Source organism: Odontesthes bonariensis, chromosome 12 (genome assembly GCF_027942865.1).
Source record: "Odontesthes bonariensis isolate fOdoBon6 chromosome 12, fOdoBon6.hap1, whole genome shotgun sequence".
Lineage (NCBI taxonomy): Eukaryota > Metazoa > Chordata > Actinopteri > Atheriniformes > Atherinopsidae > Odontesthes > Odontesthes bonariensis.
In genome coordinates this window covers 27,614,497-27,640,891 of record NC_134517.1, presented here as the reverse complement: position 1 = coordinate 27,640,891, position 26,395 = coordinate 27,614,497, and positions in this window count along the sequence as shown.

Below are 26,395 nucleotides of genomic sequence, written 5' to 3'. Positions count from 1 at the left end.
TTACCTCATGCATCAGAATAAGATACAGACTCGTGAAATATGCACACCTCCCAACTATTGAGCCACATAAATGACAACGAAACGCACAAGACACAGTCAGTAGCTTGGAAATATGACTTACGTTGTTGTAATGTTTGGCAAGTTGCCTCTGGACCCCTGATGAGTTTAGCTACTATACGTCATCCATGCTGTGCAGCAAATGATGTGGTGTTTTTGCATAATGATTCAATAATTAGTATTATACAAATGATTGTGAAATGATGTGTTAGTCCCCTCATGATATCTACACTGTAGCCTAATCCAATTGTTTACGCAGAAAAAAAAAAGGAAAAAAGAACCAAGTGCTACTGTTTTCATCATGAAACTGAAATAGCCTTTAAATTCATTGTAAATGGTGGTATGTGTCCAGCAACTTTGTTGCTGTCATTCTAATCCATGGGCACATTATCTTTATCTTATCTTTTATTATTATATTTGGACATCCAGTGCGGGCAACAAAGCAAAGAATTTCATTGTACAGGGAAACACGTTTCTAACTGCACATATGACAATAAATCTTTGAATCCTTGAATCCTTGAATCCTTAACTTCACACACAATGAGTGTAATTTCTCTCCCCCCACCAGCTACGCATGCAGCTTTATTGCAGTAAGAACTGCTTAATACAATGTCACACATATGACTACAGCGTATAAGTGCACTGGGTATCCATTGCTATAGGCACAAAAATTAAATCAAATGAGGTTTTCTAAGTGAAGGTCACCCTAATTCTCAGCTGATACAATTTATTATTTTTCTGCATGTCATCTGTCTGTGTATGCGTTTCATTCACAGTGTATCGCTTGTCAGACCCGGGTCATGCTTCTTATATTTTGTGAGATAAAACAAATGTATTTTATTGTCAGTGATTGTGAAGTTGTCAGAGAGAATATAAAAATGTGGCAATCAAAAAAACACATCTAAATTTTGATAAGCTAAGTATCATTTAACACCAGAACTGTCTGAAAATGAAGTGCAAGATGAGTGCATCAGACTGAGTGTAACACCAAGAAAGATCAAATTACTCTTGTGTCCATTTTTTCTTCTTAATTAAATGCTTTTCAAGTCTTCTGTCTCAACTATCTCTGAGCCTTTTTTTAGAATTTTTGACAGGGCTGATTATGTAGCATGAAGCAGATGCTCTCTTGCCAAGATGTCCATTGACAATCATTGCTATTCTTCATAGCTCATCTCCCATGGAGCAGCGAGAGCAATTGCGCACTGGCTCTATGTTATTAATAGCGTCGCTTGATATGGAAATGAGACACTAATTTAACCAAAATGGGCAATTTTTATTCTGGTTTGATTATCTCATGAACTATGACATTCTTGAAAATACATTCCAGTTATTAGTTTTGATAATAACACATTTCAGACACATTTTGCCATGTTTCACTTGATTAAAGAGAACAAATCTAATATGATATCTTGACAAGCTGATTTTGGACTGTGCACGTTGTACATGTTTGCTTGTTTGTGTGGCTGTGCTGCTTAAATAGAGGAATACAACTATATCTTTGTAGGGTGTTTTCCCTCATGTGGTGAAAACAAAATGCTCATTCTTGGCTCTAAAAACTCTGAAAAGGTGATTGTTGTGGAATCATCAGTGAAATATGTATGCACACTTTTAACACCTAGTTTGTCCATGCAAAAGAAAGTTTTGAAATTTAAATAGCCAGCCCAGGTTCACAAGACAGGTCTTTTGAAAGTTCCTCATTCAGCCATTCTGATTTTCATTTCAAATTCAAGTCATTCGGGGTGGTCGGTGGCGTAGTGGGTTAAGCAGCCGCCCCATGTACAGAGGCTACAGTCCTTGCTGCAGCTGGCCCCGGTTTGAGTCCCGCACCGAGTGGCCCTGTGCTGTGTGTCTTTCCCCTCTCTCTGCCCCCTGCTTCCTGTCTCTCTCCAACTGTCCTCTCATCAAAAGGCATAAAAAGCCCAAAAAAATACTTAAAAAAAAAAAAAATTCAAGTCATTCATCAAATTCAAGTTCCTCTTCTGCAAAGCCTCAATCTCATCTGAGCCCTGGTCTCTTGCATCCACCCTGCCAGACTGATGAAGCCTGCTTTACGTGGAAATGTTCTGTTTTCAGCCAGATTTAGGAGCATACATCTCACATCTACCACCAGCCTCAGAGGACAGTAGAGCCTTGTGGATAAACTATATTTGAGGGTAATGTTCCAGCGAGAGTTAGCAGAAGACCGTATATGTGCAGCAACCACTTTTCATCAGACTGTTTTAACAACTTAGTCCAGTTCAATACTGGACTGAAGAAACTGAGCCACAAAGACGGATTAGTTTCAACTCTCGGTGCTTGAACTTTAGACGAGGCAAATGTAAGTATCTGAGAATTAATTTATCTGGATTTATTGATATATGTATTCATTTATTTTCATTTAGCACTTGGTAACACTAACAGCTCAGGGAAAGAAGATGACGTACACCAACTTTTAAGGAGTTATTGCTGTAACTTTTTGAAAGATTAACATTATTGTTATAACATTGCTTTCTTAATGAAACGCTTTCTCGTTGAACAGTAACGTTCTGTGATTCAGACAACCTGCAGCTGTGTGTATAAGGCATGCATTCGGCAAAACATCGGCCCTCTTCTTACTCTCGTTATCACATTGAAAGCTGCATACTGCTCTTGGTGTGTTAACATGGCATTATCAGCATGTTTCTAATAAAGATGTAGGTCTGAAAGCACAATTATTTAATGATGTTAACAAATACAAAACATTTGAACGTTGTAATTAATGGCACACATGTATTGCTATGAGTTATGCTGTGTACACATCTGGCTTAGTCCATTTCTGTTGATGACAGAGTATTGTTTACTTGCATCTATTGCTAACTTACAGCTACACTTCTAAACTATTTCCCTCTCAAATAAATAGAGTAACTATCTATGTCTATATAGTGAGCAGGAGGGTTTTTGGTATGACTGAATGAATAGCTTAATTATTTTTGCATTTACAGCTTTGAATAGCACTCCAGATGCCCATGTTTTATGACTGGTAGCATACGTAAGCACAACACATGATAAAAACTCTTGTTAGCAACAGCCAGCATGACAGTCAGTGTGTCCTTAGCCAGCGCACAAACATACATAAACTAACCCTTCACCAACATCCTGTTGAAGTCATGATGATTGAACTTCTTCTTGTTCAGAGTCTAACTCCGGTTTAATATGATATAGTTGGTATTCCTCTAGTAGCTACTTGAGCACATGGTGTGGCTTACTGGTTTTAAATTGTAGGACAACAAAGCAAGAATAAAATGAACTTGACAAAATCAGATGCACAACAGTGTGGGAACCCTGGGCTTGTCAGCCCACAAACTATAGTGCACACTCATGTGCACTATAGTTGTGCACACTTCATGTTAACACTTCATGTTTATGAATTATTTGTTGTTACTTAACGATCCCACGAATCAACAGCAATCCACTAAGCTAGGTTAAGGTTAGTCCATTTTGGAGCCATAAAAGCTCCTTGTTTGTCTTGTGTATACACAGTCCCCTCATACTGCACTTTTGTAACACGTTTTCAAAATTTAGCACAAACAATTTGGTGTTTTTTCTGGAGTAACACCTGACTGAATGCAAACAATTTTGATATGAATGCACTTTCTGCGCTTGAGTAAGATTTTAGCTGCCACATGATGACAAATTATTTATTTAGAAAATTTTGATTTGACAAAAAAAATCACAAATTCAATGTGAAAATTAGCTTTACAAATTATTTAAAAACCATGACAAAATGTGGTTATTTCATTTGAGTAAGTAAAGCTGTACAGTCAGCCTCTCATGTTTGTAAACAACATGCCGTCTGTCACGTCAAAAGTGAGAAATATTGGATGAATAAGACATCATGATTTGATGACGAGGTGCTCATTTCTCAAGCAGGGAGCTGATGATAACCTGTCGTTCTTCTGGTCTGCTACACCTGCACACTAACAGGCTTCTGAATCCGGCTTCTTCCTGACAAGCTCCTGTCTTCTCTGCCCTTTCATCTTCTCGCTCCACAAAAGAGAGTTTAGAAGTCTTTTATCTCTGCCGGAGGGTATAGTTTCTAGTCTGCCAAGAGAGGAATTCAACCAATTAAGCTACTGGTACTATGCTTATGAACCGTGCATCACAAGACCAGCTCTAAATGTTTTTCAATATTTCAGTCTGCATAATTGGCAAGCACCTCTATAGCCAATGAAAAAATAATCAAATTCAAAGCAACCTGTTGTTGTATTCAATGTGGGTATATAATTCAAGGTTGTGGCCGGCATTAATAGAAGATTTTGCTGTTGAGAAATTCAATTCTTTTAATTATTTACTACCTTTTAGGATTAAAGATTCTATCACAACAGAACAATTCCAGTTGAACAAATTTCCTCTCCTGCCTGACTATTTTAGTCAGACTGGAAGATGCATTATCATTTAAATATCTTATGATAACAGAAGCGTCGCTCTGTTTGGCTCATCTCTGCTATTCTGCATGTTCGTTTTACTCTCTGCCAACATCAGTCCAATAAAGCTAATATTTCTTCTTCAATGTAAACTTAAAAAAAAAATCCCACTTCATAATGATACTTTAAATGCTCTCTACTCTCTCTGTCCTTATACACTTCTTTATTGTTCATTGCATTTGCAAAGCACATACTTGTGCTCTGAAAAGATACAGCATGGCATCACCGAGAGACTGGCGGTGAGCAATTGCTTATTCTGGGGAGAGATAAAGAGAGCCGGGGCTGTCTGAAACCTGAAAAAAGGAGCTGGAGAGAGTCATGGAGCATATAGACCTGGAAGGTCACCAGCTGCCACAGAAGGGCCAGACCGTCTCCAGAATGTCCTTAGCTTTTCCTTGATTTCCTGACACTAATGACATTGGGAGCCTGCAGTGTTGTAGTGTATCAGTAGGAAGACAAAATTATGTTTGAGGCAAAGAAAACTGCTCTTTGACAGAATGAACATTAAAACAGGTGCCTTTGTGACCACAACAATAGAACAAAGACACGATCGGTTTGAAATCATGACAGAGTGATCTTGGCCTTAACGCAAAAATGCAGATTGAAAGTGGATTAATTAGAAGATATGCAAATGCTACAATCCGCTGGACATCTTCACTATCGCTACCTTTGCATATGGTCATTTTAAGGACACCCTTATCTCTGGCACCATGCTAATAGATTTGTTTCCTGACAACTGTTGACAATCATCCCCCCATACATTTGCATTTGTTTGGGGATCTACGCTTAAAAGTCACATTTACTCGGCCAAGAATTTTACATCACTTTGTTCTCGTATAAAGCTTAGCGGCTTACTGTCAGCACCCAGCATTTTTCAAGGAACAATGTCTTCCAGTGTTTTACGTTCATTGTTTTTAATGTCTCATTTTCTCTCTTTGCTTGGTACTTGTCAGACAATTTAATCTTATTTTGGATCTGTACTACCAGATTGCGGCAGTGTTTAGTCACTTATTTATCTGCAGGCTTCCCCAATCACATTCCTGGGCAGGTGCATGGCTGCCCTCCACAAATTACATCCAGGATAATTTCATATTGATTAATGCAGATGCGTTCCTCTTGGCTCAAACACTCTACCTGCAGTCTATTTCGTATAAATTACTGAAGCTATTTTGCTGCACAAAGCCAGCCCTCTCCAATAAGGTGCTGGCTCATGTGTCGACTGGGGCCCCCAAACTACCCCTCTGCCTGCAGGAACCACTAAAGCTTTTAATTGCCTTCTGTGCAAATGGTCCTTATGCACTTGATAAAGTATCTGAAAAGCCTGGCACGGGCTGGTAGAGGCTTAGGGGAGTCTGTGCACTTTCACTGTGTGTGAATGAGTCAGAAAGTGTGTGTGAGAGATAGGGAGGAAGAGAAAAAGGGAGTGAAACAACTATATAGATAGAGTGACTTAGTGTCAGCTGCTTGGTGAATCTTATCCATGATATTACAGCTTTTATGAGTACAGTGTTAAAGTTATCCCTTTATGAGTGCAGCCACCACTCAGCAAAATGCTCAAATAGGCCTGCTTGTGGCACACAGGATGATTTCCTTCTGTGGACATTCACTACAGTAGAGTGGCCGATAACCCCGGGTAAAGCGATAAACAATCAAAGCGCGGCTTCAGTGGAAATGATTGCATTCTGTACCCTGCCCAGAGATGGGGGCCATTATTAACGTGGGTTCTGTCCTGACAATGCTATTTTCTGGAAGGTAATTGCAGATTCAGATCTCTGAGAGGGCCCGACTGAGAGTAAATGCCACCTCTTTAATTATGGTCTCCTCCACGTCTCCTCTATTGAGCTGCGGAGATGTCTATCGCTCCATGGGATCCTGGGGAAAATGACTCTAATGGGAAATGACCAGTGTCTGGGAAGCCGGCTCAGATTAGAAGCGACGTTTCTAATTGATGGCTAAAGAAATCCCTGGCTGGATAACTGGGAAAAGTCACTTTGGAGCACATGTAATTGGAGTGATTGCGGTTCTAACAAGAATCAGTGGATAATCTCTCCTGATTTAAGCTTGTGCTAGTGCAGACAACAAGCTCAACCAGAGCTTGGAGTATGGTAGAAATTCACAAATGCCAGAGTTTGACACTCCTATACTTTATACAGTATAGAGTCGAGATGAAATACAAAATGAGACTTCCTTCGACACTAGATTCTATGGTAATGTAAAAACAATGCTAGTGTTAAACGATGTGGCCATAAAAACAAAACTGTTTTCTTCAGATGTGTTGTGGACCTGCGATTCATCTTCTTATTGGTAACATAGACATCACTGTGGTGGTTTCACTCAGCTACAATTTTTTTTAATGAGTTTGTTCATCAGATGATGGATCTTAATTAAATCCAGAGTCTTTCTTCTACCATTCAGAATTAAAGAGTGAAGGTTTCACCCCTCCCTATTCAGTGTTGATGTAAAATGGTCACACAGGAATCAAAAGGCAAACACTGCAATCTTTGATCTTCTTTCATTAGATATTTTAGTACAGGAGCCAACTTTATGTATTCATAATCAACACCATGGCCCTTAAACTATTTCAGATTTTGGTGATTAAACATGAACAAAATCATTTTTAGATAAATATTAGCTGCAGAGTCCAAAAGAATCGTGAGAGGTCAATGTTTTGGGTGGCAGTTGTGTTGCACTGCAAAAAGTGAAATCTAAGTAAAACGAAATATCTTAGATCAAAGGGATATATGCTTATTTTTTGTCCCATAAGATAGTTCTTCTTAGTAAGCAGTTTTTATGTTAGACTGTTTCACTTGTTTTAAGTGTTTCTGTCATTAATGATCTAAATAAGATATTACAGCTTGTTACTGAGATTTTATGACCTGTTTTGTGTAAGTACATGCTTGAAGCTAGAATATCAACAGTTTCCAAGCTGGTTTCAAGAAATATAAGGCCTAGTGCATACCACTATGTCAAGATAATGGCTCTAGCATTTACTTAATTCAAGAATATTTTTCAATATATTGAGAAAATAGGCCACATGTATTTAATTAGAATCAAGAAAAATGTACTTGTTATTAGTTAAAATACACTAATTCTAAGGTATTTGTGGGTTAATTGAGATTAGATATTTTTACTTGTTTTGAAAAATCTTGACAAGCCACATTTTCTTGTTCCATTGGCAGATAATTTTGCTATTTTCAAGCAAAATACACCTAATTTTTGTACTTTTTTTTCTTGTTTTTGAAAGCTGGCTTTTTGCAGTGTGGGTATAGCATTACATCTTTTCTACTCACAACCATGTATTTTTAAACATGTAAACCTAATCGTATACATTAATTTTAACCACAACCAAATACATTTAACCCCTAACCGTAACCATAAGCAGTTTGGAGTGATATAGTAATTGCAGAAGTACAACAGTAAAAGGACTTTGGAAAGGATTGCGCTGGACAGAATTTTAACCAATGATCTCTGACATGAAGGTCAGGGGTTTAATGCTACATCATCAAGCTGCGACTGGAATGGAAATGACGTCAGCATCTGTGTCGCAGAGGAGAACTGAGGAAGAAAAACGTAGCTTTAGTACAATTTTTGAGCCTTCGTTGTAAAATTGCTACATATTTTTCCATGGACCTATGTAAGAATCTTACTGTCATGAGATCATAGAGGTAACAGTAGGCAACATTACATAAGGGTGCTCTTTCGGTCTTGACGAATACAGCCACTTACTTTCCACCTTGTTCTTGTTTTCTGTTTACTTCGGTTATTATCCTCCTTTACTTTTAGACTTATGATTCCTTTTTTCTTGCTCCAAACAAATAAGATTCATCTTCATCAATAGATCCTCCAGTTTATATAAACAAATAGGTTGATTGTTCATACCCTTAAATACAACCAAAGGGTGTGTGTGTGTGTGTGTGTGTGTATATATATATATATATATATCTTGAGTCGAAGAAATAGGTAATTGATTAATTCAATCGTGAGAAAAAAATTTGAATCACATTATTTGCATTTCTGTAACAAATACCTGCATAACTCAAATTATGCAAATAAGTCGAGTTTAATGCATTCATTTGTTACATAATTTGAACATCATAGACCGAGAAAATATAAAAGCAGTAGTCATTTATTTGAAGATTTTACTCTGCAGTCATAAATGCAAAGGCTTTTTTTAAAGTGTAACTGTACACGTTTTCTTTTCTTTTTTTCTTTTTTCATGAACACATAACCATGCACATTTTGAATTCATATATTTTCAAACAGGCTAAAACAAGCTTTTGTCTACCAGTGATACCTTGTGCTGCTGCTGTATCACTAGACCTTTCAGACTGTCTGCAGCCTGTTGTTTTGTGGATCTTCTCTCTTGAATCCATCACTGCTTTCTGTCAATGGTAACAAATCTGCTGCTCTTTTCCGGCTGTCCAGTCATTAGTTGACATTCTGGTGCAGGGCAACAGGATCACTGAGGTTCTCCTACTGTTGTAAAAAGTTGAAATGACAAAATAATAACAACATCTGTCTTGTGTCCTGTGGTATTGACATAACATTACAGGTACCAAATTGTTTGTGTTGTGAAGTGTATCTGGATGATACCTCAAGCTTATGACTCTCACAGCTCCAGTCTGCGTCAGGCTTTTCGAGAGTTGTGTGCTGATGGTTAGCTGGCAGACAAATATATGATGGTGTAACTGCTTTCGACTGAATGGATTTAATAAGGTGCCTTTAAGGTAACATCTTTCGCTCTCTATCTGGCTGCCTTAACAGTAACCTTTGCCAGATCTTTATGTAGAAATATCAAAGCAGAGGAAAAAACTCATCACTGTCAGAGTGTAGTATTTCCCCACTTTGCAACACTGCACCCTAAGTGCTACATCAGAGTATCGTTAGCAATGCTGTCAAGCTCTTTATTGGATTTGTGGAAGTTCACACTCCACTAACCACAGACAACCTGTTGTCTTGGACAGCATTACAACTGTCAAACACATCTAAAATTATTTTCTTTTGCAAGCTTTTGTACGTGAAATACACAGGCTTATAACATGAAAATATGAACAAAAATTGACATAACCTCTGCTTAACTGTGACCGCAGTCAGTGAGCTTATCATCCACATAGGAATAGTCTGATTTTATTTACATTTTCTCAAAACTTACTAATAGCTTAGAGTGAGTATTAGTGGAAACCAGGTGAAGCACAATATTAAATATAAAACCAAACAAATAGGAGTGATCTCATTAATGGGGTCCTCTTCTGTTCAGTCGGTAAGGCATGAGCCTAAGTAACTACTGCTTGGCAACATCTTCAAAGGTACATCCTCTCAGGCCGCAAAGAGGAAGTTACATATACCTTCAATGATGCAATCCTGTGCGTGCCAACGAGTATTGCACTTGTTGTTATACAAGGACAAACAATCTTTGCACTGAAATACAAGCAACTTCTGGAGCTGGTTTGCCACATTCTGTATGCTAAAACCTGCCAGCAACAGTAGTCATGTCACTCAAAAAATTCAACAGCTTTAGGTTTAAAATGCCAAACGCACACTCAAACATATACATGTATTTATATATTTACATACATAGATATCTATTTATGTATACATACATATACAATGTGTACTCAAGCAAGAAAAGCAAAAAATATGTTAATCTGGTGGCTATAGCTAGGTTTCCATTGACATTGTTTTACAGTTTTATGTAGAAGATGTAAATAAGAGAAACAAAATGGAATTATTAAAATTGTAAGAGCTAAATAAAAACTATAAAAATGTCCACTAATTGCCATGGTCCATGTTTTTTGTGCTTTGGGCACATGGCCTTTTCACTGGTTTTGTTTTTTCTTGTTGCCTGGGTTTATTCTCTGTTCTTTGTTTTTGGTAGGAATTTTGCTTGAATTGTATTCCCTGCATTCTGTGCTTAGTAGTTAGATTTGTGTTTCTAGATATCCTTTGTTGTCTTGAGTTTGTTCTTTGCTCTCATTCACACCTTTTTCCTGCTAATAACCCACTTGTTGTCACTCAACTCATAAACCCTCACTGTACTTAAAGCTCTCCCGTCAACCTTATCATTTGCCTGATAATTGATGTCATTTTAGATGTTGCTATCGTCATGCTCCTTGTGGTTTTCTGGTTTCAATGTAGTTTGTTATTCCTGCCTTGGCAGCACCTGTGATTTTTTTATTTAATTAACCGTTTACTGTCACTGCTTGTCTTCACTTCCTTTCTCAGGTTGTCCTGCGTTTTGGTCCTTAACCATTAGTCGTGCAAATATTGATACTAATGTGCATTAAAGTTTGTAAGGTGTTTCAAAGAAGGCTTGATGTGGAATACAAGCAACTTTATGAATCACGTCTGACCTTGCAAGGATTAAAATGATGATTCACCAGCTGTTTCCAGTCTGAGTTGGCAAACAAACTCACATAACTGATCAGTGCCTTGCCAGATGGTATAAAAGCCTGTCCCAGATATTCCCAGAGTTCTCTCTATTTCCTCCCTTTGGATGTCCACCACAGTTGTTGCTTTTTTCTTCCTTAAAGCTGGTTTACGGTTAGGACAACTGCTTCTTCTATTAAATTACAACTGCTAGCATGTCTGTGTAGTTGTCCTAATCAGAAACTAGAGCTCTGACATGAAGGGGAAACAAAATGACAGCAACTCCAGTGGATAAAAGATGAAAATGCAGAGCTCTTCTTCAAGGATGACTTCTCTGGGATTCTTCCTTTTCTGTTCACACCTTCTAAATGCAAATGAAAACTGACAATAGAAACCTTTCTTTTTTAGCTTTCAGAAAAGTGCTTATGAACCAGTCAAATCTTGAGTGCGCTGTCTTACTATTAGAAATAGTTTAACCAGTTTCCTTAAGACATGATACAGACCCCACATGTAAACTGTTTGCTGAAGTCAGTGCATTTTTTTTAGTATCTCAGGTTTTAATTTAGATAGTTACTGCTCTTTGGCCTGTGAGTGTGTAACTCAATCATAGTGGAACCTTCCGCTTGTGTGAAAGCTTTATTCACTTCCAAAATGGTGTGTGAACTCTCCCTCCCATATATAAATATATATATATATATATTGAAAAATATTCTCTTTTCTACCTGTTCTCAAAGGTCAACATTCACATCTTATTCAATGAGTATTTACTGACCCTGTCACCTACTTTGTATTGAGTGTGGACGAATGAATTAAGATTCAAGGGTCTTGGTAATGGAAAAGTGTTTTAATTTCCCTCTGACATTAAGATGTTGTGCCTCATAGGCATTTGTGGCGCATTACTTGGCGCCTGCTCTGTGGCTCCTCCATTGCCCCCCATGTTCCACTTAAACACTTCAATCACAGCAAAAGATCAAAGGAGCTGTTAAACTAATCAAGTGGAGACACAAGAGATGAAACTCCCCCTGTATTTTGTGTTTTTCCTATTAGCACTCCCCTTCTCCCCTTCCTCTTGCTCCCTTCTTGTAACCCTATTAACGACCAGTGTAAATCCAAAAAGGAGGTTTGCTGGATCAATTGTCTGCAACATATATAGAGCAAACAATGATCCTAAACAAATGGGTGTGCGTTCTATATGAGCTGCTTTACTGAACAAGGACTTCTATCTGCAGTGCTTATAGAGCAATATTGCCATCATTGCTGTGGACACACAGTACTGTGTAGCATTTAGTGTTACACTGAATGCACTTACAATGGGGACAGTTCCATTTAAGTGAATTTATTTTTATAACAACCCAAATAATGCATAAACTTGACTTTCTGGTGATACTCAATTAGAATAAGACAATGAAATCCATATACAATAACCATGAGAAAGAAATGGAAATGTGAGAAAAATATATCTCCAGAATTCAAACCTAAATTTCCTGTCATCCAGGAAGCTTAAGAGATAAAACTGAGAGATAGCTGTAAAGACCAAAGAAGACGAGACCAAAAGTGAATTGGTGGCTGTGTGGTTTCATAATGAAACACTAAGAGGTGGAGGGACAGTCTATTGTAGTCCTTTAGATTCCATACTCCAGCTTAATAATATACCAGCACAGACACTTTGCCACTTTTCACAAGCTCTCATAAGGCTGCCACATCGGAAGATAACTTGGTAACAAGCAGCTAAAAAAGAGGCATGTTTCGATGAAAAGGTCAAGGGGTGAGGCTCCTCACATTTTCCTCCAGAGGAAAGCAATCTCTGAAATCTAACCAAAGATAAGTTAGAAAAAAGCAGGCAGTTTGTGCAACAACAAAAACAAAATAAAACATGCAACATTTGTAAGCTTGATATCTTACCAAGGCCCTTGAATCTTAATTCATTAACTTGATTCAGGTCCAGTAATTCTCATAAACTGCTGAGTGTTCTGCTACATTTGATGAGGCAGAAGATATGCTTTGAATGGATCATTGTTTCTGCAGGCCATTGCTCTCATTCACAGGAGCGCAGGACGACATCTTTTAACATTGTGCCCTTTTTCAGGGCCTCATCAAGCCCAGACATATCAGTTTTTTCAACTGTGACCTATATACTGATATCTAGTACCAACCTTGTAAAAATTCATTTTGGTGTAATGAAGAAATGTAATGTAGTGGAACAAGGGTTAATTTGACAGGTCTTTATGTTTCAATCACTAATTAAGTGGTTTCATTTTGGAGCCTAAATAAGGCAAACATTCGGCGAATATATGCTACTGCAGAAATAAATATCTACAGCAGAACCGAAATGAAGCAATTAATGGTGAACAACAGAAACTCATTAGTTTAATGGAGAAATAACAAAATAGAACAGTGCCGAGGGTGTTTTCATGCCATTGTCCATTTGTTTGCTTTTACTGATGATAAATGTGCCTGCATTAATGATATGACCACATTTCCTCTTTGTATTTTAACTCTGTTATCATAATTGCAACATTTGTTTTATTATTGAATGGTGTCCAAATTAGATTAATTCATTCATGAAAATTTTACACAATCATCTAAATATTACATATCCTGTTTTATAAGTGAAGGACTTACAGGGCACTGCTTGTCAGTATGAGACAGAAAAGACTTTAAAAAAACAAAAACAATTAAAAGCAAAAAGTACATGGAGGATGGAGAAGTTTCGATCTGATTACAGAGGAGGGAAAGTAGCTCCTGACAAGGCACACAAACTCTTTGGAGCCCTGCTTTGAGTCTCCTTCTGCCAGTCCTTTCACAAGGAAGTTAATGATGCTGGCAAGAAGATGAATCACCTCAGACAGCACACAGAGCAGCACTGACAAGTGAGCACCGGCAAGTCTGACACCTGCAAGTACCAGAAGAAAGACTAATAGTCATGTCAGCTGCTACCTGTAGGAGTTGAGCTATGTCTCTCTGAGCTGAAAGAAACTGTCCCCATGATTGTTGGACTAAAGCAACCTGAGGGATATGGCTGACTGGACTATAACAAAACATGTCCAATGTGAAGAAATGTTTCATGACTTCTATTACAACATTTTTTGAGGTATGGCATTTTATCACGCAAACCCCATTTGGCATTTTACTTATTTTGCAACATATTTGACTTGCACATACAGCTGCAGAAATAAGTGACCTATCTCTCAAAACTGTGACTAAGAAATTCTCCCTATAACATGTAACATGATATCATAACATTCCTTATAAATACCACATCTCATGGGATATTTCACGTTGAATTTCTACATCTTTTAATATTTTAGCCTGTAATTTTACGGCATTAATTAACACTTATTATTAGAGTATGACTCAACATTCAGAGCAGGCTGCCATTCCATAGGGATTCCATGGGACTAAAATAAAACATAAAATGACATAAAAGGTGACTTGGTATGTTATTCCTACACTGGGCCATTGCATGGCTGGTCAGTTGTAGCCAAATCACTTCAAACACACTTCATTTAGTCAGTATTATAACGTAATACTTTTATTTTTTATCAGAAAGCGCAGGTACAAAAACATGTTGTATTGATTGTGTAAAAATATATTTTGCAATTCAACCCCTATAACTGAAAATGATTGAGGTCTTCTCATATGTTAATGTGCAGCTCAGTATCTTTGCCTTTAATTTGGTACTGAGCAGATGGGCCATTAGTTTATAAAAGAGTATTTACAAGATAGTGAGACATGGGCAACCAGGTCTAAGTCCTAACTCCTCACATAATGTATGGACCCTGGCAACATATTTCAAAACAAGGGTATTACTTCAGTTTCAAATTTCAACATTGTGCATTTTATACCTGTAGACCTCTATAGAAGTCCCGTAATGTTAAAGTTAGTCAGCATGTGATCAGATCACAATATTCTAAACAGGTGATGTCAAAGTTGTTTGATCACCCTGGTAGCCCAGAAAATGGAGGAGAAGCTTGTGAAAACTGACTGACATTATGAAAAAAATTCTTTTTTTTTTCTACCATGATATTTTCCCAAAATGAAAAAAAGTGGTTTTGTTGTATAAAACGAACCAAACAACATAATCACGGTTTCATGTTTGGAAGTCCCATGGAGTTTAATTCCTTCCTAAACAATAAAAACTCAATAAAACAATAAAAGCAATTGTCAGAAATTTAAATTCCCAAACTAAACCGAACAAGGATACTTTTAAGACTGAAACGTGCACCAACATTGCAGACCTGTTAGAATGAGTTGAAATTGGCTAAAATGGCGTCAGGCCTGGCATCGATTCATAATGATTCTTAATGACTCCTTTCACATCACAAAATGTAATTTTGTCAAATTATTATTCAATTCGACAATGCTCAATGAGGCAGCTAAAAAAAAATCATTCCTGCCTCTTATCAAATTGTATGTTGGTGATCATGTTGTAGTGGCACAGCAGCTCTTGAAGTTACCGAGGTCTTAGCTCTAGTGACAAGGCAGAAAATAAAAGGTGATAAATCCTCTGAAGTATATGAAATATATATTACTCTAAATTCATAGCGGAATAAATATGAATTGCCATATACTGCTAGGACATTATAGCAGAAAGAAAAAAAAAGGAAAATCAGCAATTGGTAAATAAAGAAATTTAGAAAAAAATGAATGATGCTGAAAACTTAAACACCAGGAATAAATGATTAAAAGCATTTATCAAGATTTTTAGTCATGTTCCCTTATGCAGCCTTTCAGTTTGAACTGAATTTTTATAATGAAAATGTAACACAAAGTACTAATAGAAATTAGATGTGATATGATTAAAATTCATGCGTATTGTAAACAGTTGTTATGCCTTTAATAATCAAACAATGAGATGAAAGTGTGTTTATCACTTCATGGTACAAAAGCTCAGAGTTGAGTAGCAACAATCATGAGAGATTACCAATAGTAGTAATGCCAAAGCTATGAAAAATAAGAGCTGTGACACAGGGTTGAAGGATAATTGTCAAAAATAATCACGGAACAAACAAAAACTATCTTAAAATGCAAAAACTCTGCAAAAGCATACAGATGTTTTCAGATATGGCTGAATACTGTAGGTCAATGGGCTTAATAAATAAAAAAGGAGACTCTTACTGACCCACCCTCACAAATGCAGCAAATCCATCAAATGAGTCAGTGCGAATCAGTCAGGAAACCATGTATCTAATCAGATAAAATCATTTGCTCTGTAGGTTCACAGCGCCACCAGTTTTCAGGGCTCTAAAATGATATGTGTATGTAAAATACACAGATCATAAAAGTAAATGTAAAAACAGTCCATAAACTCGCTTTTCGCAAACACTGGTGTACGTGCCATGTAACTCAACGATAATAAAAGAAGAGATGCAAATGTTTGATGGGTTTTCTCTTGCCATTATCAAATGAGCAATACTATGTGCATCAAAGGCTGCCTCAGATGATCTAAAAAACGAAAATCAAAGGCCTCCAGGGAGGATTTTGTTGCCTTCACTGACCCCACAGTTTCTCATCTTTAGAAACGCACAATACAGGAGTTAGACAGACAAAATCAAATACACAAATTGATTTGACTCCATACATCAGTATCAGTGTAATGAGATTTGGTATCTGAGCTTCCCTTCTTCTAAACACTATTAAAAAAAAATCTGTGATATTCTTTCCTTAAACGATAAGAAAAACTGTAGCATAAACTGGAAGTCGTTCATTAATTGATAAAAAAAATTTATTTGGTGTTCTATGTTTATTTTTATTTGCGACTCCTAATCTTTAAAGAGATAAAAATTACAATTAAACCGAACTGAAAATTGTGTATAAAGCTAAAACTAAACTCGAAGTGAAATCATTATACTATACAAATGTTCAAATATAACCAAAATTTGAATTGTTCCAAAAATTACAGAATATTTGCAAGAAACATCTTTCATATATTTTTCCTCACTCTGCTGTTGAATTATGTTATCAATTACACCCATCAGCCTCAATTTTACAACCTCTGAGTGATTAACATCAATTATCTTGCTAAGTTCTGCTGGGAAAACCTGCATCATAGCCTTCACAGATGTTACTTTGACACTTATCACAGCCAGGGCTGGGTAATAAAACCATCTCAAAGTTTGACTGAAGGTTGAAATTAAATTAATGTTGATCTCAGTGACAAGCATCACATGTTTTCAGTTGATCCGTTGACAAACCAAACAGCTTGCCCCTCTTCAACAGGCTATCACATCGAAGTTCATATATATTTTTTTTAAAGAATCCAAACCAGAGACAAAACACTATCCAGACTGTTATCAGCAACAATTAGAAAAGCCAGGTTCTGTGCTGGTTTGGCGCCATAACAGTGTCCCCTGCAATTCTAATCCACAATTCTGTTTTGGCAGAATTAAACAGAAAAATATGCAAAGATTTTACTATTATGCTACCTTCGAGACTACATTTATTTAAGGGACAGCCGTGCATTTTTTAACAGGACAATGCAAACCACATTCTGCAAACATTACAAAAGCCTGGCTGAGAAAGAAGAGGTTACTGAACTGGCATGCCTGCAGTCCTGATATGCCCCCAACAGAGAATGTGTGCAGAATTTTGAAGAAAAAATTAAACAACGATACTGTACTTTCGTATGTAAGTGTTGCAGAAAGAGTGGGATAATGGGACGAATTTCAAGTGTAATGGGAAAGAATGGCAACATTTAAGTTTTTAAAGCTTTACTGTTTTAAATGGTAAAATATGTACATTTTTGCAAGCCTGAATAGAAAATTGTTGTTAACAAATTAAACAAAGTTGATGAGAAATAACCCTAAAATATATTGATGTTATCCTGTCTGTAAAAAAAAAAAAAAAATCAAGATAACAGGATCCCATATTTGTTTTATTTAGTTTGTTTTTGCATCTTCTATGCACCATACCAACTTTATAAAGTCAGGATTGTAGCATCATTAGCTTCAACAAATGAAAACATAGATTTTTACAGGTAATAACAGATAGAGATGGTATCCACAGATCCAGCTGCTGGGCAATGTAGAAATGTCTTAATGAATTTAAATAACAGCAATCGACTATATTACGTTATAAATCCCCTGTAGCTGCATTAACTTTTTTCTGTATAGCTGTTATGACTTCCACCAGTATTTCTGGGAGGATTCAAATAATAGGCTTAAACCTGAACCAATCCGAACTACTACAAGCATGAAACAGATTGTCAAACCCACTCTGTGACAGCCCAGTGTTATCGGTGTAAGAGGATGTCGTCACAGCTAAAATCACAGCCATGTGTTAATGAGAAATTCCCATGTGTATCATCTTTTAAAGGGGAGCCATTATCAAAAGCAGTAAAACAAATGTGACAGCCAAGAGATCGTCCTTTCTCCCCAGATCCTCGTAAAGTCCCCACAGGGATGGTGTGATGAACGATTCAAGGCCAGCTCTGGCCCAGGGATGCTCTACTGAACCATGCTTTGATCTATCATCTGGCCTTCCCTTATTAATGATGAGGTCATAGCGTTGAGGGTCACAGCATTGCTGATAAAAGTGCAAAGACTGCTATTTGTTATGAGCCCAACTTGACTGATCATAAGTCTTTTGATGAAAAGGGACAAGATTTCACACCACTGTGCTGTCACTGCCAAGACAGGCCTGTGCTCCTCATAATATACTGTCTTGCGAGGCTCACAGTGAATGAGCCCTATCATAGGCAATGTAGAACTAAATGAAGTGATTGTTATCACTTATGGGACAATGATTATGGTCTTCTGGGGACACTTTGTGACTGCAATCCTGCTGATGAACAAGTATGCTTACTGTAGGCTCCGCTAAAAGCGCTCTGACCGTATGAGACAGAAGGGGTGACTGAGGCAATAAGACGGCTTCGGAAAAAAACTTTAAGGTGGACTTAGTCAATTTAGGTTTTGTCTAATTTTATTATTGTAGAAAAAAAATATTGTTTTCATGTAAAGTACACTTTACTTTGTGTCTGTAGTGTGGTTCCATATTTTTTTGTGTTTAATTTTCAACACTGTAACATTTTGATTAAATTTAATTATTATATCTATCCATATTGATAGGGATATCTATATCTATAGGTATTTAAAAACCCTCTGAAATTGTCATTGTAGTTCCTGGTTTAAGAGTTAAAGTGTTAAACAAAGCAGTTAACCATGGGTTTATTAAGTAAAAAAAAAAAACCTGACAAAATATGCTAATGAAACAGAGAGAGGCAAATACGACTGCCTGGTGTCTCCTATCAAATCAAGCAAATATTGGCCATAAAGGTGTGTAGTTCTGTAAATTACATTTTGTCGTACCAGGATGAAGTGTACCCTTTAGCATCTGGAGGAGACTGTTTATGGTAAGCTCTGAGTTCTTTCTTTTGCTGTGTCCGCTAATAAATGAAATCACACTCCTCTTGAACTTGTGAGGAGTTCTGCAGAAGAACATTTGCTACCAATATTTGATCAAAGAAATCTTGACTTTCAAACAAAACAGATACAATCTTAAAGTTTCATAATAAACATGATCACATTTGGCTGATATGGTCTGTCCTGACTCGCAGAGCACTGGTGTGACATGGAGTCAGTAGCCATACACGTTGACTTTTTAAATCCTAAAATCTAATCTAAGATTATATGTGGTGCTGTTACAATATTGCAGAAGCTGGACATTTGTACTATGCAGAAGCATCAACCAATTTGGGGTGAACCACAAACTAAGACCACAAGTCTGATTTAATTTATGATTAAGAACAGCACTATGCTGGTTCTATGCATTTTACTCTCCAGCTCTACCTTCTTGTGTAAATATGGTCAATATTGGTGCTTGAAAAATGGAAATTTTCAAATGAAACCCTCAGGTCTTCGACACTGCAGCTTATGAACCAGTGTGTGACGTCACTGTAGTTGTGCCCGCTTTTCAGCCGCCTACATAATATAAATTAGAATTGTTCTACTCACATATAAAGCTGTTAATTACCAAGCTCCATCATATTTTAAAGACGTAATAGCTCCATAATTACCCAAAAGAGCACTTACTTGGGGTTTCTAAAGTGGAATGGGATGAGGCAGATGGCTGCCCTTCCTAAGTATGGTTCTGCTGGAGGTTTCCTCCTATTGAAAGGCAGACTTTCCTCTCCACTGTCCCCTGCCAGTTCAGGCATGCTCAGAATTCCTTAGAAAGTTTTCTTTTCTTTTGGAATTGGCATTAAATTAATATATGATAGATTTAAAAAAAGACTTTGTAGCTGCATCAGATTTAGTTGAATCCTAACTAAATTGCAAAAAAAAATGTGTTTAACTGGATTAGTTTTTTCTCTGTTTAAAGGGAAATACATTTTGTGAACTGGCATCATATAAATGAACTGATTTGAACTGAATGGAACTTTTTTACCCTCCAAACGTTGCCACATCCGGCTCAAAAATAATCACCAGGTTTCTCTATGATATAGTGACTAATTTCAATTGAAGCAGAAAAATAAATGCTTTCCAGGTAATTTTTTTGTTTTGCTGTATTTCGCCTTTAGTTCATCCTTGACCAAGGTTGACATCTTACATTACTAAATGAGATGATTTTTTTCTTTTAAGTTGTGTTAAATGTAGCAAAAATAAAAAATAAAGTTAAAAGCTTCAGTGAAATCCTCACCTCTTTGTCTATTTGGTGAGTCATGTTGTGACATCATCATTCCCAAAGAGTGATTTACAATCTACCAGCCTAGAGTAGAGGCACGGAGGCTTCCCTGTCACTGCCAGCATTTGATTTTTTTTAATCATCTCTTGTTGGAGACTAGATGTGTTGTGCATTCTTTGAAAGCTTTTTTCATTGCACAGCTGCAATGAATAATGAATCTGATTATTTCCGTCTGACCGCTGTCATTATCAAGCCTTCTATCCATGGGACTGATGACTACAAGTTCTTCTTTTTGTTTTTAGAATCTAAGAAACAGTCACATTAGTCCAGGTGGTGCATTCATGCTATGGTTATGGCTATTCTATCCTAATCCTATAATACACTGTGTGATCAAAACCGCTTGACCTGCATCTGCAAATCTTTTTTAACTGCATTGCTGCACAGTTTTAACTGAAAAATGATTTGTAATGTAATTCAGTGAATGATAAGAAGAAGTGACCTGATTAGTTTAAAAAGTGAGTGAAGTAGCCTATGTGACAACTAGATGATGTTGTGTTGAATGTATCTTTCACATCTCCCCATCTTGTTGTGTCCGTGGTGCAGGAGATGTCAGCGGGGAACAGTAAGTGAAGCTGTCACATAGCACCATGACCCAGCCTTACATGCTTTCAAATCTATTCAAGAAATACCATCATTACTTTTTTGTGCATATCAACTTATGTTCGTGTATTTAGCTCCCAGCAATATTACAGTGACCTGGCCTTAATCATAACAGTGCACTCTTAATGGCTATTATGAAGTTATTTGCCAAGATAGGACCTTGTAATCAACTTAAACTTGTGCAGGTATTCAAGTTTTTCTGAAGGCACACAAAATGAATGTAGAGTTTTCCTTTTACAAACCTGTATTGTTTTGTGAGACTGAGCTATAAAGAACATTCCTATCTATTTTAATGCCATATCAGGTTCTAAATCTGAATATAAACTTCTTATATGTGACAAAAATGCGTTTATTTCGATTACTACTTGAGCTGGACATGAGCTGAATGTGTTAAAAGCTGTTTCTTCACCCATTTTCAATATTACCTCTTTTACAGTTTAATCTTCAAACACATTAAATCTTCACATCAGATTCCCCAACCTATTCTCTCGCCCTTGGGGATGTATTGGGGTTCATTGAATGAATCTCAAACATCAGAGCAATCACTGTCCTGGCTGAGTGGCATTTCTCTCTGCACTCTCAGTCTAGCAGCCTCGTTCTGCTTCATTTGAGCCAACATCCGGCCATAGAATGATCCAAGCTGCCAGAGTCTTCCCAGACGTTTTGTGGGCGTATAGACGTCTTGGGCTCCTCTGTATTCATTAGCAGGCCAGTCACAGTGGTGCGATGGAGCATATCCTCTCAGCAGCCCGCAGGGACTGTCAGTCGAATGACTGAGACAGATCGCAGGTGGACTGGCGAGGAGACCTGCCATAGATTAACTCGTCTGCCAGCAGGGGGACTTCATGGTACCATTTGTTTTCACCTCAACAGATACTTTTTCTAATTAACCTTTAAGTGTATTTTCATGTTGGAATTAGAGCGGGAAGACCAATGAATACTTGCTGGTCTCATGTTCCTGGGCACTGATGTAATAAGAAATACCTTCAAGAGAATTCCTTCAGCTTCAGGCTTTGCCACCAACTGCAAGTCAGAGGCTCACATTGGCGCTGTGAAATGTCTGCCATATGCAATAAGTCATCTTGGTTTTGCTCCAAAATTAAATCATGTAATATTGATCCAGTCTATACAGCCACTAAGAAAAAAAAAACGTTAGTTTATCCATGACATTTAACTTTTAAAAAATAGGTTCCGGGGACTCACATGGAAAAATTGTATGGAATTAAACCAAAAAATGACAGAAGAATTTTAGAGTTTTGCTTTCTATAAAAGATGAAAAAAAGACTTCTCAAAAGTAGGCATATTTTCATTCTGAGAGTTGGATGATAAGATTTATTTACTTTTGCATTTTCTCGACCAATATAAGGCTGATATGCCAGCGAGTTAGCTAGCATTTCAAGCCTTGTCCTGTCTGGCAATACAAAAATCTACCTAATACCTAATGTAAAAAAATAAGAGTTTCAAAAACTTTGAACTAAATTAGACAATATTTAAATGTCAATATAATTAAAAATAAAATTATTAATAGGTTGGAGAGAAATAACAGATACAATAATATGTCATAGGGATGTCCAAATATGGTCCTCGAGGGCCGCTGTCCTGCAGCTTCTAGATGTTTCCCTGCTTCAACAAACCCTGATTCTAATCAATGCATCATTAGCAGGCTTGTGAAGAACTTAACAATATTTTGAAGAGATCTATTTCATCTGAAGGTGTGCTGAAGCAGGGAAACATCTAAAATCTGCAGAACAGCAGCCCTCGAGGACTGGATTTGGACATCCCCGGATGTTTAGTGTGTTGCAAAGATTCTTAAATTTTCACGCTAACCAGAGAGCCCAGGTCCATAGCTCTGTGTAACAGCCTACAGTAGCATAGCAATGTAATCAGTTCTTATCTTGCCCTTTGTTAACACTGGCTTCGCCTGGTACTCATGGGTCAAACATTGTGACAGGAACTTTGGAGCACCTAGGCCACTTTCTTTTCTATTGAACACATACGTGCAAACCTCCAGATCTGGATATGTTAGTCTGATATGAGGGAGTGTATTACTTTTTCTTTTTAACAGGACTTAGTTCTTCCAGTAAGCTGAGAGCTTAAAGTTTATCCAGCAAATAATCCTGTTGGGTGGTCATTAGATGGTTTCCATGTATTCATAGTCTATGGCAATGGTTGTATGCATATTTAAACGAAATGATGCAGCCTTTTATTTTTCTTAAATCACATGCATTTACAACATGCTGTAAAAGTTTGACTTATCTCAGGGTCTAACCGAGTAGACTCAGGACATTCAGTGTCAAACTTCTTATTAACCATCAAATGTTGCCCCCTGGGCAAGACACTGTCTCCTCTGCAAATAAATCCAAAGTGGCTATCCCAAGAAGATTTCCCCAAGCCTCAAGACATTCATGCTTTAGATTAAAAAATGTGTAATTCCATAGCCATCTGGCTCGAGAAAAGGAATTTAAGAGCTGTGTGGATGCCAGCCCAATGCCACATCTTGGAATGGGCTATTGGTTTCCAAACTGCTCAAGGCTGCCCCCCCTATGTATTTGTGCAATAGCATTAGCTTGTTTTGTCTCTGCCCTACCCTCCTCACAAAGTTTAAAAAGTAATCTTTTCTCAGGGCATGGCTGTTTTTGATAAGGAATCTAAACTGGGTCAAGGACTCTGAGTAAAGTCACTGAACAGTAATTAAAGTATCCGCCAGTGCTACAGTTCAAAATGTCTTCACCATGAGCTTTGAGATAGAAATCCATTCAAGGATTTGGAGAGCCTTTGTTTCTTTCTCCTCATGAGTAAAATCATTTTACTCTTTCTTTTTTTCTGGGAAACCGGGTAATTAAGTGAGCCAAGTTATTATCGAGCCACTGGAGGGAGAAGTTCTGCCTGATCACCTATAAAATATAATGTCAGTCATTCAAAGGGTGGCTGAAAACATTTGCTGTGCTGGATGCCCAAGATGCAACAATCTGGGCTTGAGAAGGACTTTTTGAGGACAACATGTATTAATTAATTAAAAAAAAAAAAAGTGTCTTTATGTTTAAAAAAATGCTGTCTATTGAAGCATTTCAGTGAGGGAGTTAAATTTAAGATTGATTCAATAACAATGAGTACTGTGTGACTCGCGCACATAGTATGTGGTGTCAAAAAGCAAAAGATACAAGTGAAACATGGTTTTCCATTTTTGTATGCTACAACTGCTCTGTGTAATCCCCAATAATCCTTATATGATAACTCCATTAAAACTTGGCCATTATATTGTACTTTCCACACCAATTACTTAGTTTCATTGTTTCCTTATAAGCAAGGGACACAGCAAAATAGTTTTACGCAAAAATTACACTCTGAAAATTGTCTTTGCAGCATGGTTTATTCCTGAACCTGTCCACATTGAGGAGGTTCTGAAAGTCAGAAAAATAAACTAAAATAAACAGAATACTTTCAGATCTGGAGAACAATAGGTGAACTAATATTCCCACCAATGGGACCATCATTGCCTTATGAAATACATAATCCCTCTCTGTAAGAAGACGATATTTGGCAGCCACCTCCATCTACTGTAACATTGTGCCTGTGGTCTTTTGCGTCTTTAGGACAGCCACTGGCTGAGCATTTGAAGTTTTTAATCTGGAGCTCCAGAGACTAAGGTCACCTTTCACTATCCCACTCTCTTGCTCTTTTATTTGCTCTTGCTTAGTTCTCAACCCTGATATTTCACACACTATTAAAAGAAATCTGCTAATGCAAGAAGCGAGGTCCTTGGCTTGTGGAATGGAAAATGATGGCATTACTGAATTCTGTCTCTCTAAAAAGACCCTGGGCGTCTTGTGCAGGGTTTATGACCCTAAGATTAGTCACTTTTTGGTGCTGGATGTACTGCCCTGGGCTATTTCTGCCAGAAACTGATTTTCATATTGATGTGCGACGTTGAACCCTCTCCAGTCCACATATTGGCTCATGCATCACCTGGATTGTGCAGCTGTCAAGCTTCAGTGATAGCAAGTGAAGCAGACAATTTCTCCGTTAATAAATAAACAAGTGCGGCACTGCAAGTAAATATTATATTCCGAACGCTTGCAGCTTGCAGCATGCAGCGCCACACATTTCATTATCATTAACAATGCATGATGTTCAGTCTCAAGTTTGTTCGAATTTCCTCTTGCAAAGCAAAGTAACCTACTGTATGGCTAAATTAAAATCATGCTGATTCACAAGCTGATAAAAGCTATATAATGACACCCTTTTCTGAGCTGCCATTACTTTGTAACTTTGTCCTCAAGTGAGGACATTCATTTTTGAAAACAAAGACATATTCAAACATAGACTCCTTACTAAGCTCTGCTTGTCCTGCCTATATATATGGTAAGTATAAACAACCTTTATGTGGACAAACCACTGACACAGGCTTATGTAATAGTGGGTCCAAAAAAACATATTCAATATACTTCACATTGCTGGCCTTTTTACACTTGTCAAGGGAAAAAAGAAAAAAAGAGCAGTTGGGGAATTACACTGAGCAGAGCTTTGCATGCATTACAGCATAGAAAACTAAGGAAAGATTAACCAAGGCCAGATGTGCCTCTCTAAAAGGAAAAAAACTGCAGTCCGCTAAGAAGCAGCCACGTCCTGCTGCCGCTGGTAAGTGTCAAGCAGTGGGGTGTCAGTGGTCGGCTGTCTGGAGCATCATGCCGTCTGTCTCTGCAAATGCAAGATTTCAGGTTTAGGAAGCGACCGTCTTCTCATGTTGACGACACGTCATCCATCATACTTTAGGCAAATATTTTCCAAGTTAACTGACTGGTGGTAGTGCAGCATTATCTTATGTTTGCTGCGAGGCAAATGTCAGGCCTGTTTATGCATTCTAACAGGAGAAAATATGGGTTTCAAAATGTGCCTGCGAGACCTGTGAAGCTATCTCCCCTCTGACTGAAACCCTCTAAAATAAAAGTTAGGCTATATATCACTCTGTATGTCTAATATCACCACACCCACTTTTTTTCCCAGCTTAATTATAAAGAGTGTGTTATTTGATGAGCATTTCAAGGCTGCAGCTCATGAGCTATGACTCCAAAGCAGAGAAACGAGCATGCTCCTGTAGGTACAGAATTGCGTTTTATTGAGCCGGGTCTTGTCAGCATTTTTGGTGAGCTGGTAAAATATAATTGTGTCATCCTTTATAAAGCAGTGTTGGCTTGACAGCAGCCAGAGAAGCTTCATTACTCTGCTTTTTATTGGGGTGTGAAGAAGGG